Raw genomic sequence first — 13,080 nt, 5'->3', positions numbered from 1 at the left:
ACCTTAGCCGATTTTTCCTTACTGAGCAAAGGCTTTGTCAGTCAAGTATGAGCTGCTAGCAGGTCCTCTTAAGTTCTCCTTCCGTAGAATCAGGCAGACTGAATTCTCAGTCAAACATTTTGACTCAACAGGGTTACAGTAGGTATTTTACTTTGTGTCTGTTGAGTGAAAGTATGTTATCTTGTCCTTGAATGCTTCCCCCTCATGTCTACTTTCTTCAAAGATTAGTTGTCCTTTAGCTTTTCATAGAAACAGAGAACATGGCAGCAGATAAAGACCATATGGCCCAACCAATCTGCCCAGAAAAACTGCATAATTAGCTAAGATGGGAAGCTGTCTGTATTGGAAGTGGGTAAGATACAAAGTTTTGATATTAAAAGCCTTCAGAGTTCAGCCAACAAGCAGGATTCTTCATTCCTTAATGAGGTTGCCTCAGCTAGCACTAGCATCCTTACAAAGTACAAACAATATTCTCGCAGGAATCTTTTTTCTTTCTTCTCTTTACAAGGCTCTCTTTCCTCTGATAACTTGCAAAATTGAAAGGTCTGCAGAACAGCAAACAACTGATTTGTTACAACCAAAAATACTATCCCGCTGCTTTAAAAAGAGGCAAGCTATGTTGTGCTGCCAAGTTATTGTGCTGGTGTGCCATAAATAATATCAAGCAGATTTAGGAACTGCTTCATCAAGGACTTTTTCCATAAATACAGAATGTGAGAAAAGCCTTAATGAAATAGTTCCTTATAAGCATATAATTCAAAGTGTGCTATAACCGACATAGGACCTGATTTATTAAAGTTTTTGTCCCGTTCTTTGTCTCTATGGAAAAAGATCTTGATGAATCAAGCCATCAGAGTATGAATTTTCTACATGTGAATTCACGCTTTGTTATCAAAACTAGTGAACCTTCATATCTACTGTCACAGCTTCCTGCATTTCTCGGTGCCATTTTTCCTTAAGTTTTACATTCTGTGGCTTAATGATTAAACACTGGGAAAAGTCACAGAATTGTTTCTAACTCCTGTGGGAAGTTTTGTTTGTTATAGATGCCTTGAATTCTTTTTCTTGACATCTTTTCAAGACAAGGCAATGAGAATGAATAGAAAGCTACTGAAGAACAAATTACCTAATGTCTGATCTTACTAAAAAAATATATTACTTTTAAACAGTAGTCTACACTGGGAAAAAAAACACAGTCTACCATGTCCCTCAATTACTCTTTAATATAAATTGACATAATAAAAGTAATTTCCAGGGGTGCTAGAGGGCACATATTGCCACGGCTGCTCTTGGCTAGAGCTCCATCAATAGCTCTGATATATCCATTCTAATCAGAATCATCCTGCTCCCATTTTCTGCTTTCCCCTTATGGTGAACCCCTTTCTTGTCATGGGAACCCAGAGAACAAACAACTTGGGTGAACGGGCATGCCAGATCACAGACTCTTAGAAAGATACAAGTGAGCCTAGTGATCTGAGCACGAGTGGCCCAGACAACATGGCGGGCTGTAAAAATACAGGCCACCAAGGAGGCTTGTGTTCAGAGTGATGTGGTCTTTATGGAACTTTGGGGGCTGAGAGAGAATATTAGTCAGGACATGAAATAATTTAAAGAATCTATTACAACAGGTGGAGATAAAATTGATAAACTTTCCCCAAGAATGGAGGAACCTGAGCAGAGGGTCTCTGACCTGGAAGATTGAGAATCCGGTGCGGCGAACACGCTGGTCTCGCTGCGAATGTAAATGTTGGAGCTTAAAGATAAAGTGGTAGATTTGGAAGACTGTTCGCACTGCTGTAAATATTTGAATACTGGGGGTACCGGAGGAAGAAGAGAGGAGTGATATGCTTACCTTCGTCAAGTCGTTACTACTGGATGTTCTCCCCTCAATGGATTCCATACCTGCCTTTATAATGGACCGAGCACATTGTACAGCAGATGGGCCATGCAATAACAGTAATAACCCCCGTACTATTCTGGCCAAGCTACATTTATCCACAAAGGTGAAAGGCAATTAAATATCCAAAAATTAACCACAACCAAAAAATGAGAAAATGAGAAAAATTAGAAAATATTAGAAAAATGAAAGTTTTCCACAAGGCCAAAAACAGCCAAGAGTGAGCTCACTCACACCTCAAGGCTCACAGCTCCACAGAAAAAGAGAGACTGGAGAGGGACCCCACATGGATGCGTTGGTATAGGGCATGCTGGAAATGCTCATTCGGGCGGATTTTAAAAGCCCTGCTCACGTAAATCCGCCTGGATTTACGCGAGCAGGGCCCTCGCTCGCCGGCGCGCCTATTTTACATAGGCTGCCGGCACGCGCAGAGCCCCGGGGCGCGCGTAAGTCCCAGGTTTTTTTTAGGGGGCGTGTCGGGGGCAGGGCTGAACAACGCGGCGTTTTGGGGGCGGGGCGCGGCGTTTCAGGGGCGGGTTCGGGGGCGTGATTTCGGCCCGGGGCATTCCGGGGGCATGGCCGCACCCTCCGGAACCGCCCCCGGGTCGGGTCTCGGCGCGCCAGCAGCCCGCTGGCGCGCGTGGATTTACATCTCCCTCCGGGAGGCGTAAATCCATGGATAAAGGTAAGGGGGGGTTTAGATAGGGCCGGGGGGGTGGGTTAGGTAGGGGAAGGGAGGGGAAGGTGAGGGGAGGGCGAAAGAAAGTTCCCTCCGAGGCCGCTCCGATTTCGGAGCGGTCTCGGAGGGCAGCTCGGCGCAGCTCGGAGGGCAGCTCGGAGGGCAGCTCGGAGGGCAGCTCGGCGCGCGCCGGCTGCCCAAAATCAGCAGCCTTGCGCGCGCCGATCCAGGATTTTATAAGATACGTGCGGCTACGCGCGTATCTTATAAAATCCAGCATACTTTTGTTTGCGCCTGGTGCGCCAACAAAAGTACGCGATCGCGCTTTTTTTAAAAATCTACCCCTCTGTGCCTAGTCAAAGTTCTAAAAACTTTGACATAAGTTTTCCGCATCGGGGTTCCATCTGATGATGTCACCCATGTGTGAGGACTACCATCCTGCTTGTCCTCAGAGAAAGAGCATATTTGCAAGCCTTCCATCCTGCCTAGCCCTTTTTCCTTCTGCTCTGAGAACTAAGTATACAAGGATTCTGATTCTCCTTGTTAGTCAATTAGAATTCTGCAATTTAAGACTTTTTCAGTCAAAGTTCTATAACTTAGGATTTTGCCATTCTTTATTTTAAAGTGATGTTTCACTATAAGTTATCAGCAATAGTCAAGAGGGCTGTGATACGCAAATCCCTTCTTGAATCTCTGGCTTTGCCGGGTGGTGGCTCATGTTACATAGCTGCATAAGAACATAAGAAATTGCCATGCTGAGTCAGACCAAGGGTCCATCAAGCCCAGCATCCTGTTTCCAACAGAGGCCAAACCAGGCCACAAGAACCTGGCAATTACTCAAACACCAAGAAGATCCCATGCTACTGATGCAATTAATAGCAGTGGCTATTTCCTAAGTTTACTTGATTAATAGCAGTTAATGGACTTCTCCAAGAACTTATCCAAACCTTTATTGAACCCAGCTACACTAACTGCACTACCACATCCTCTGGCAACAATTTCCAGAGCTTAATTGTGCATTGAGTGTAAAAGAGTTTTCTCTAATTAGTCTTAAATATGCTACTTGCTAACTTCATGGAATGCCCCCTAGTTCTTCTATTATCCGAAAGTGTAAATAACCTATTCACATCTACTCTTTCAAGACCTCTCATGATTTTAAAGACCTCTATCATATCCCGCCTCAGCCGTCTCCTCTCCAAGCTGAACAGCCCTAACCTCTTAAGCCTTTCTTCATATGGGAGCTGTTCCATCCCCTTTATCATTTTGGTTGCCCTTCTCTGTACCTTCTCCATCGCAACTATATCTTTTTTGAGATGCAGCGACCAGAACTGTACACAGTATTCAAGGTGCGGTCTCACCATGGAGCAATACAGAGGCATTATGACATTTTCCGTTTTATTAACCATTCCCTTCCTAATATTCCTAACATTCTGTTGCTTTTCTGACTGCTGCAGCACACTGAGCCGATGATTTTAAAGTATTATCCACTATGATGCCTAGATCTTTTTCCTGGGTGGTAGTTCCTAATATGGAACCTAACATCGTGTAACTACAGCAAGGGTTTTTCCCTATATGCAACACTTTGCACTTGTCCACATTAAATTTCATCTGCCATTTGGATTCCCAATCTGCCAGTCTTGCAAGGTCCTCCTGTAATGTATCACAATCCACTTGTGATTTAACTACTCTGAATAATTTTGTATCGTCCGCAAATTTGATAACCTCACTCATCGTATTCCTTTCCAGTTCATTTATATATATATTGAAAAGCACCGGTCCAAGTACAGATCCCTGAGGCACTCCACGGGTAAACAGTGGTCTTTTCCACTGAGAAAATTGACCATTTAATCCTACTCTCTGTTTCCTGTCTTTTTTTTTTTTAATTCTTTATTTATATGATTTTAATGTGATTTACAGAATAAATACCAATTATTCAAATCATTGGAAAGCATTGAAAACAAAATTCAATACATATAAAGAAAACAAAATCTCACAGTCAATTATTTCCATCTTTACCCCATTATCATATTTAACTATTTAAGCAAAATATTGTGAGATCCAAGATATAGTAGGAACAATATCTATACAATTATTTAGAAATCAAAATATTAGGGAGGATACTGAAACATTCTATCTAAGCTCGAGACTTAGGTCACACACCCCACATTGTTATGGCTATCTATAAATGTACGTAGATGGTTGGGTTCAAAAAAATATAGCGGATATTATTCAAACTTAATAAACATTTGCAAGGGTATCTAATAGTTAGCACCCATCGATCTTGCCTCCTGGCACATCTCAAGCATCTTTTTTCTCCGGATTTGTGTTGGTTTTGTAATATCCGGGAAAATCCAAATTTTTTGCCCGTAGAACAGCTTTTCCCTATTTTGCAGAAACAGTTTTAAGATCATATCTCTATCCATCAAGAAGACAAAAGAAACAAAAACTGTTCCACGTGACTCAACTTGTTCCTCCATTGATGTCTCAAGAAAAGCTGTTAAATTACTGCCAACATTCAAAGGTGGATTATCCAGAGTTGGTTTATTTACGTAGTAAATATTTGCCATTGGTGGAATCACTTCAGAAGAAACTTGGAGGATTTCTATCAGATATTTCTTAAATTGGTCTCTCAATGAGATCATCTTCACTTGTGGGAAATCTAAAACCCTCAGATTCAGTTTCCTTTGCATATTTTCTAGATTTTCTAGCTTTCTGAAATTATCCAAGTCTGATTTCACAAGATTTGATTGTACCTCTTTACATCGCTTCAAGTTTAGAGTCCAATTCTTGAAATTTAACTTCATGCCGTGCTACCACAGGCTCAATCTTTTCAATACTTTCCTGATTATTCGTCAGTGCCTGTGTTAACAAAGTAATTGCTTTTTCTAAAGTTACCAAAGCACTCCAAATCATCTCTAAGGTTATTAAAGCTAGTTTAACCAATTTTTGAGTGTGGCTTTGCCTACCTTAGTTCCTCGACAAACTTCTGAAATTTGTTCAATTTCGTTGGTCGAGTCCCCATCCCCCTTCGGGTTGAAACCAGTAGCACTTGATTTTCCATCGGCCCATCTCTCCCTTCTGCCTTCCAGGCTCTGTTGTTCCTCCGTTGCCACAGTGCTGTCCTCGATTACACTCGCAGCAAACAATCCTCTCCCCGCCTCCGTTGCTGCACCCTTCTCCAGCAACTGCTGGTGGGCTGCCCAGCCCGGGTCTTGGATGTTGCTGCGGGTCGGAAGAGAGGGCGTCTTGGGTGCTCTAGGACTCAATGATGCTTGTATGTCCGGGGGTGAGTCAGCATGTTCCCCACTCAACACCCCAGTGGACCCGCCTGGAGTAGAAACAGTAGTCTGAGCAAAGAAGCCCACTATCGTAGGTTGGGAAGGCGTCATCACGGCAGGCACTGAGGAATCCTGTCGGACCCTGCTTTTCCTCTTAGTATGTGCATAAAGATTTGAGGTAGGTATACAATCTTTCGGAGCCAACTTTCCTGCGACCTCTCCCTAGAATGCCATCTTGGATCTCTGTTTCCTGTCTTTTAACCAGTTTGTAATCCACGAAAGGATATTGCCTCCTATCCAATGACTTTTTAGTTTTCTTAGAAGCCTCTCATGAGGGACTTTGTCAAATGCCTTCTGAAAATCCAAATACACTACATCTACCGGTTCACTTTTATCCACATGTTTATTAACCCCTTCAAAAATCTGAAGCAGATTTGTTAGGCAAGACTTCCCTTGGGTAAATCCATGTTGACTGTGTTCCATTAAACCATGTCTTTCTATATGCTCTATGATTTTGATCTTTAAAATAGTTTCCGCTATTTTTCCCAGCACTGAAGTCAGGCTCACTGGTCTATAGTTACCCGGATCGCCCCTGGAGCCCTTTTTAAATATTGGGGTTACATTGGCCACCCTCCAGTCTTCAGGTTCAATGGATGCTTTTAATGATAGGTTACAAATTACTAATAGATCAGAAATTTCATTTTTTAGTTCCTTAAGTACCCTAGGATGCTTACCATCCGGCCCAGATGATTTGCTACTCTTTAGTTTGAAAATCTGGCCTACTACATTTTCCCAGTTCACAGTGATTTGGTTCAGTTCGTCTGACTCATCACCCTTGAAAACCATCTCCAGAACTGGTATCTTCCCAATATCCTCATTAGTAAACACGGAAGCAAAGAATTCATTTAGTCTTTCTGCAATGGCCTTATCTTCCCTAAGAGCCCCTTTAACCCCTCTGTCATCTAATGGTCCAACCGACTCCCTCACAAGTTTCTTGCTTTGGATATATTTTTAAAAGTTTTTATTATGAGTTTTTGCCTCTATGGCCAACTTCATTTCAAATTCTCTCTTTGCCTGTCTTATCAATATTTTACACTTAACTTGACAATGCTTATGTTTTATCCTATTTTCTTCAGATGGATCCTTCTTCCAATTTTGGAAGGATGTTTTTTTTGGCTAAAATAGCCTCTTTCACCTCACCTTTTAACCATGATGGTAACCGTTTTGCCTTCTTCTTAATGCGTGGAACACATCTGGACTGTGCCTCTAGGATTGTATTTTTAAACAATGTCCATGCCTATTGAACACATAACCTTTGCAGCTGCACCTTTCAGTTTTTTTCTAACCATTTTCCTCATTTTATCAAAGTTTCCCTTTTGAAAGTATAATGTTAGAGCTGTAGATTTACTTATTGTCCCCTTTCCAGTTATTAGTTTAAATTTGATCATGTTATGATCACTATTGCCAAGTGTCCCCACCACTGTTACTTCTCTCACCAAATCCTGCGTTCCACTAAGAATTAAATCTAAAATAGCTCCCTCTCTTGTTGGTTCCTGAACCAATTGCTCCATGAAGCAGTCATTTATTACATCCAGTAACTTTATGTCTCTAGCAAGTCCTGTTGTTACATTTATCCAGTCAATATTGGGGTAATTGAAACTTCCCATTATTATTGCACTGCCAAATTGGTTAGCTTCCCTGATTTCTCTCATCATTTCATTGTCTGTCTGACCATTTTGTCCAGGTGGACGGTAGATACTACTATCACTATACTCTTACCCAACACACATGGGATTTCTATGCATATAGATTCTACTGAGTATTTAGTCTCTTGTATGATAAGAACATAAGAACATGCCATACTGGGTCAGACCAAAGGTCCATCAAGCCCAGCATCCTGTTTCCAACAGTGGCCAATCCAGGGCATAAGAACCTGGCAAGTACCCAAAAACTAAGTCTATTCCATGTTACCGTTACTAGTAATAGCGGTGGTTATTATCTTTATCCTGTTGGACTCTATACCCTCCCGGACATGAAGTGCCACCCCCCCCCAAGTTGATCCTCCCTGTCATTGCAATATAATTTGTACCCTGATATAGCACTGTCCCATTGGTTGTCCTCCTTCCACCAAGTCTCTGTGATGCCAATTATGTCAATCTCATCATTTACTGCTGTACACTCTAACTCTCACATCTTACTTCTTAGACGTCTGGCATTGGCATACAGACATTTCAAAGTGTGTTTTTTGTTTGTATTAACAACCTGCTTTTCAGTTGTTAGGGATAATTTGGAAATCATTAGCTTTGGTGATTTTTTACATATAGACACATGGACTACATTTGCTTTTATTGGAACCTCTCTGTTGGGATGCCATTACTCAACTGTTTCATTAGTATACTTGAAGGATATATTTCTCCGAACCATGCACTGCTGAGTGACTGTCGGCTTTCCCCCTTGTTCTAGTTTAAAAGCTGCTCTATCTCCTTTTTGAAAGTGCCAGCAGCTTGGTGCCACTCTGGTTAAGGTGGAACCCATCATTTTGAAAAGGTCTCCCCCTTCCCCAAAAGTTTCCCCAGTTCCTTACAAAACTGAATCCCTCTTCCCTGCACCATCGTCTCATCCACGCATTGAAACTCTGGAGATCTGCCTGCCTCTGGGGACCTGCACATGGAGCAGGAAGCTTTTCAGAGAATGCCACCCTGGAGGTTCTGGATTTCAGCTTTCTACCTAAAATCCTAAATTTGGCTTCCAGAACCTCTCTCCCACATTTTCCTATGTCATTGGTGCCCACATGTACCACGACAGCCGGCTCCTCCCCAGCATATCTATAATCCTATCTATGTGATGCGTGAGGTCTGCCACCTTCGCACCAGGTAGGCAAGTTACCAGGCGGTCCTCATGTCCACCAGCCACCCTGCTATCTACATTTCTAATAATTGAATCACCAACTATGATTTCCAGCCTAACCCTTCCCTCCTGGGCAGTAGCCCTGGGAGACTTATCCTCAGTGCGAGAGGACAATACATCACCTGGAGAGCAGGTCCTTGCTACAGGATCACTTCCTGCTACACCAGGGTGATATTCTCCTACTGGGAGACCTTTCTTATCCAAGGCAGCACTGGGGCTGTCAGACTGGATTTGGGTCTTGGCTACTATGTCCCTGAAGGTCTCATTAATGTACCTCTTTGTGTGCCTCAACTCCTCCAAGTCTGCTACTCTAGCCTCCAGAGATCAGATTCGTTCCCTGAGAGCCAGGAGCTCTTTGCACCGAGTGCACACATACAATCTCTCATCGGCGGGTAAAAAACCATACATGTGACACTCAATGCAAAAAACTGGAAAGCCCCCCTCTTGCTGCTGGACTACTGCCTTCATCTTAGTTTTATTGAGTTCCTAGTTAAGTTTAGGATACTAAGGGAGTTGGAATTAGAGTATTTTAAATTTGCAGGAGTATTTACTAATTAATCTGCTATTTATGTTTAGGATACTAAGGGAGTTGGAATTAGAGTACTTTAAATGTACAGGTGAATTTACTAATTAATCAGCTAATGTCCTACAAGGGGATGATTAAACTTCAATAAGGGCTGGTACAATAGTATGATTTAGATAAGACCCTGATTGATTTTTAATGAGAAAGTGTCTCTTGCCTAAAAATCAAGGGTTGAGTGGGTGGGAAAGACAGACACTAGAATTAACTATCTCTGGTTTGTTTATTACCTCAGACACACACAAACTCTAAAGAATATATCCCTCTATTTCACCTTTCAACAAACTTTTATAAGTCCAAAGATTTCCCAAAGCTATACTTACCAATCCTCTTTAACCACCATTAAATTGATCTTCACTCAGTTAATTGAAGGTTTTGAGATTTGCGCGCCTAATGGTGCGCACTTCAGATCCTCTTCTACTGCAAAAGGTCCGGGGCCTCTGGAAGCTGGGGCTATGGAATTCATTCAATCCCTGGATCGCTTGCAGTGACCTCTGGACTCCTCTCCTGGGGGATGCTGGGAGTAGTATGCAAATGAGCCTTCTGGTCCTCTTCTACTGCCAAATTCTACTTTTTTGATTAGAAAGTAAAGCCAATTGGAAGATTAAGGTATCAAGTTCACTTAACTGGTAGCATGCTTTTTCTTCCCTTCTCCTTTTAGAGGGGGGGATTCACATAAAACATAGCAAAGTTTCCAGTAATCCACATCAGACAATGCTGCTCATATCTCTGAGATTTTACTATACAATGGACTGTGTATGCACATAAGAATGGTTTGCCCATGTCTCAGCAAGAGAATGTTATGACCATCAGTCACAGACGGCTGTGACCATGTCTACTCACATCCTGTACCGTCCTGCTTCCCTCTCCGGGCCTGCTCGCAGTGGGGGCTAGTCTCTGCCACTGCGTACCCCATAGTGCCATGTGGTGGTTGGATGCTGCCACCATCCACACCGACTCTGGGCCTTCCTAGGCGCGCATGCATGCCACTGGGCCCTCTTTTAAAGCTTCTATGGCGGGAACCTCAGGGGCGTCCCTGATTGATGATGTCATTGGATCAGGGTTCTTAAGCTCCACCTTTGCCCCCAGCTAGCCAACTTGGCAACGAGTTCCATCGCTATTCTACGAGCTCCTGTCTCCGTTAGACCTGTGGTGACGCTACCGGACCCTACTTGGACTCTGGATCCTGCCTGATACCCGCTCCTCGGAGCTGCCTCTGGGAACACCTTCACCACTTGGGAGTTCTATCTCTGCGCTTCCCTGCTCCTCGGGGCAGTGCCTACATTCTATACAGAGACTGTCAGTGCTTCCCCGCTCCTCAGGGCAGTGCCTACATTCTATACAGAAACTGTCAGTGCTTCCCCGCTCCTTGGGGTAGTGCCTATGTTTGATACCAGGGACTGTTGTGCTTGCCCGCTCCTCGGGGCAGTACCCTTGATTCAATCACCAGTCACTACCAGCACCTCCCGCTCCTCGGGCTGGTCTACGTCATCATATGGAGACCTGACTTGGGCTTCCCCACTCCATGGGTTAGCCTATGTCGTCGCATCAGTACCTCTTTCGCTGCGCAGCTCTGCCCCTCGGGGTTTCCTCCATGGAATACCTCCTGCATGTCCTGTCTTGCGCTTCCCGCTCCTCGGGCCTGCCTAGCACCACCCCCTACGGAGGTCTCTGCCCAGGTACTGATCTCCAGCCTGCCTATTTACTGTGGGGATCCCTCCTTGCTATGTCTCTTACCCCGCTCCTCGGGACCTCTCCACAGTTTCACCCAGAGCTCCCCGCTGTACCTGACCTTGCCTCCCGAAGGTGTGGACCTGTGGGGCTCCTCCCCACAGGTAGTAACAACTCTCACCTCGGGCCAAGGGTCCTCAAACCCACAAACCATTACAGAGAAGTCCCAATAAATCAGTTGGTATTTCCCTCCTTGGAGCTTACAAATGCTCTACAGGGAGCTGGCTCCTCTAGGGCTAAATGTTTGAGAGAGAGATCTTGCCTATTCCAAAGCTTTCCAAAGTGTGACTCAACTAAACTGGTGCATGTTCAGATAAAACACCACAAAACATTAGCAATTCCACAAGGGAAGCTCGAGTATCATTTTAGCTGGTAATCATGGGTTTCAATAATCCATGGTAAGAGAATAGTTTTTAGGATAGAAGAGAAGTAGATGAAAGCTTCAGTCCTCTGGGTCCCTTGCAGGACAAGGTCTAGGATTATTTTTGAAAATAGAGTTTTGTTTAGTGGTTGGAGCTTGCGCTGTGTTTTTGGGAAACCTTCAGTTCACCCCTGTGTCACTCAGCCTGAGGGGCTCAGTACCAACATGGCAGAAATTGGAGTGAATGCCAATGTGGTGTCACACTGGGAGGAGAAGAAAACCATCAAGCTACTCATCCACTGTTCGCCCAGGAAAGACAGAGAGGAGGTGTCCTCCCGGTACATTGTTTATTGTTGTCTTAATTTTTAGTTGATAACTTGTATATTGCTTTGCAAGATGTTACTGTAAAACCTGAAAAGCAATTAAAATATTTAGGAAGGAGGCAAGGAATGGAGTTTAGTTTCAAGATCAAGCAGTGAATCATAGGGATCAACAAGGGGAAACCTCAACTGAAAGGAGGAATATTAAAAGCTACGATAGGGGAGGCTTCTAAAGTCCAGGAAGGTACAGAGAGGACCCCTAAATCCAGAGGAATACACACAATTGTATTTTTTGAAGTTACACATTTTGGATGCAACAAGAAACAAATGTACAATGTGCCAAATTATTTCTGTTAAAGTGATTCAGTAGTTTCATGTTGAAACAACATCAAAAAGTCTTGGCTAGTTTTTGGCATATAATAAAGACATAGTCAGTGCCTTGGGTCCTGGAGATTTTACCTTCCTCCACAGTGGAAAATCCACACCAGGGAGCAGTGGGGAGTGAGTCAGGGACTCACCCCAGTATTTAAGTTGAACTCCTTATCCAACGGAAGAGCTAGGGTTACACGTACCTTGTCGCAGGTTTTCTGTTGCAATTACCGACTGTCTCCAGCAACAGCTTTCTTTTCTCAGCTATTCAAAACCTCTGCCCTGTTAGTCTGGAAACAGAAACAGTTTCTTCTTCCAGCCTCTGTTCCATGCATCCGGCTTCCTTAATTACCGCTCTGTTTAGTTATTTATTTTAAAACATTTGTCACCCACTCTTCCTACGTTCAGGGCGGGGTACAGAGAACATACACATTATTTTAAAATACATAAAACAGATATAACAAATTAAAATACAAGGGAGGTAATAAAATACCCAGTCCTAGGTGCCAGAATGGGGTGGGCCACAGGTGCCATGGCCCGACCAAAATCTACTGCAGAAAATCTGGAGATGGGCAGACATTGCAGTGGCTGTTCCGCAGCCGGCAGAGGAGAGTAGTGGAGCTTCAGCTGCATCCCCCCTCCTCTGCAGCCCTCGGGCCGACTTCTGCTGTGAACCGCACCAAAATCTGTGCAGCCACGCGGTTTAAAGCACCAATGGGGCCAGTTGGAAGAGAAGGAGAAGGACATGGCCCAAGGCACCACTGCTCTTCTCCTACTATTGATCAATATGGGGGTGAGGGGAAAAAGGATATAGGGGTGAGAAAGAAAGAGAGCGAGAGGGAATGGGGCAGGGGGATGGACGAGAGAGGGATGGAGTGGAAAAGAGAAGGAGTGTGAGAGAGAGAGAGAGATCAGTGAGGGACAGGGAGACAAAGGGAGGGGGTCAGAGTTTGGTTAA

The sequence above is a fragment of the Rhinatrema bivittatum genome, chromosome 3 (assembly GCF_901001135.1).
Source record: "Rhinatrema bivittatum chromosome 3, aRhiBiv1.1, whole genome shotgun sequence".
NCBI classification, from domain to species: domain Eukaryota; kingdom Metazoa; phylum Chordata; class Amphibia; order Gymnophiona; family Rhinatrematidae; genus Rhinatrema; species Rhinatrema bivittatum.
The sequence above is the reverse complement of the archived record's forward strand: the minus strand, read 5'-3'. Positions refer to the sequence as shown.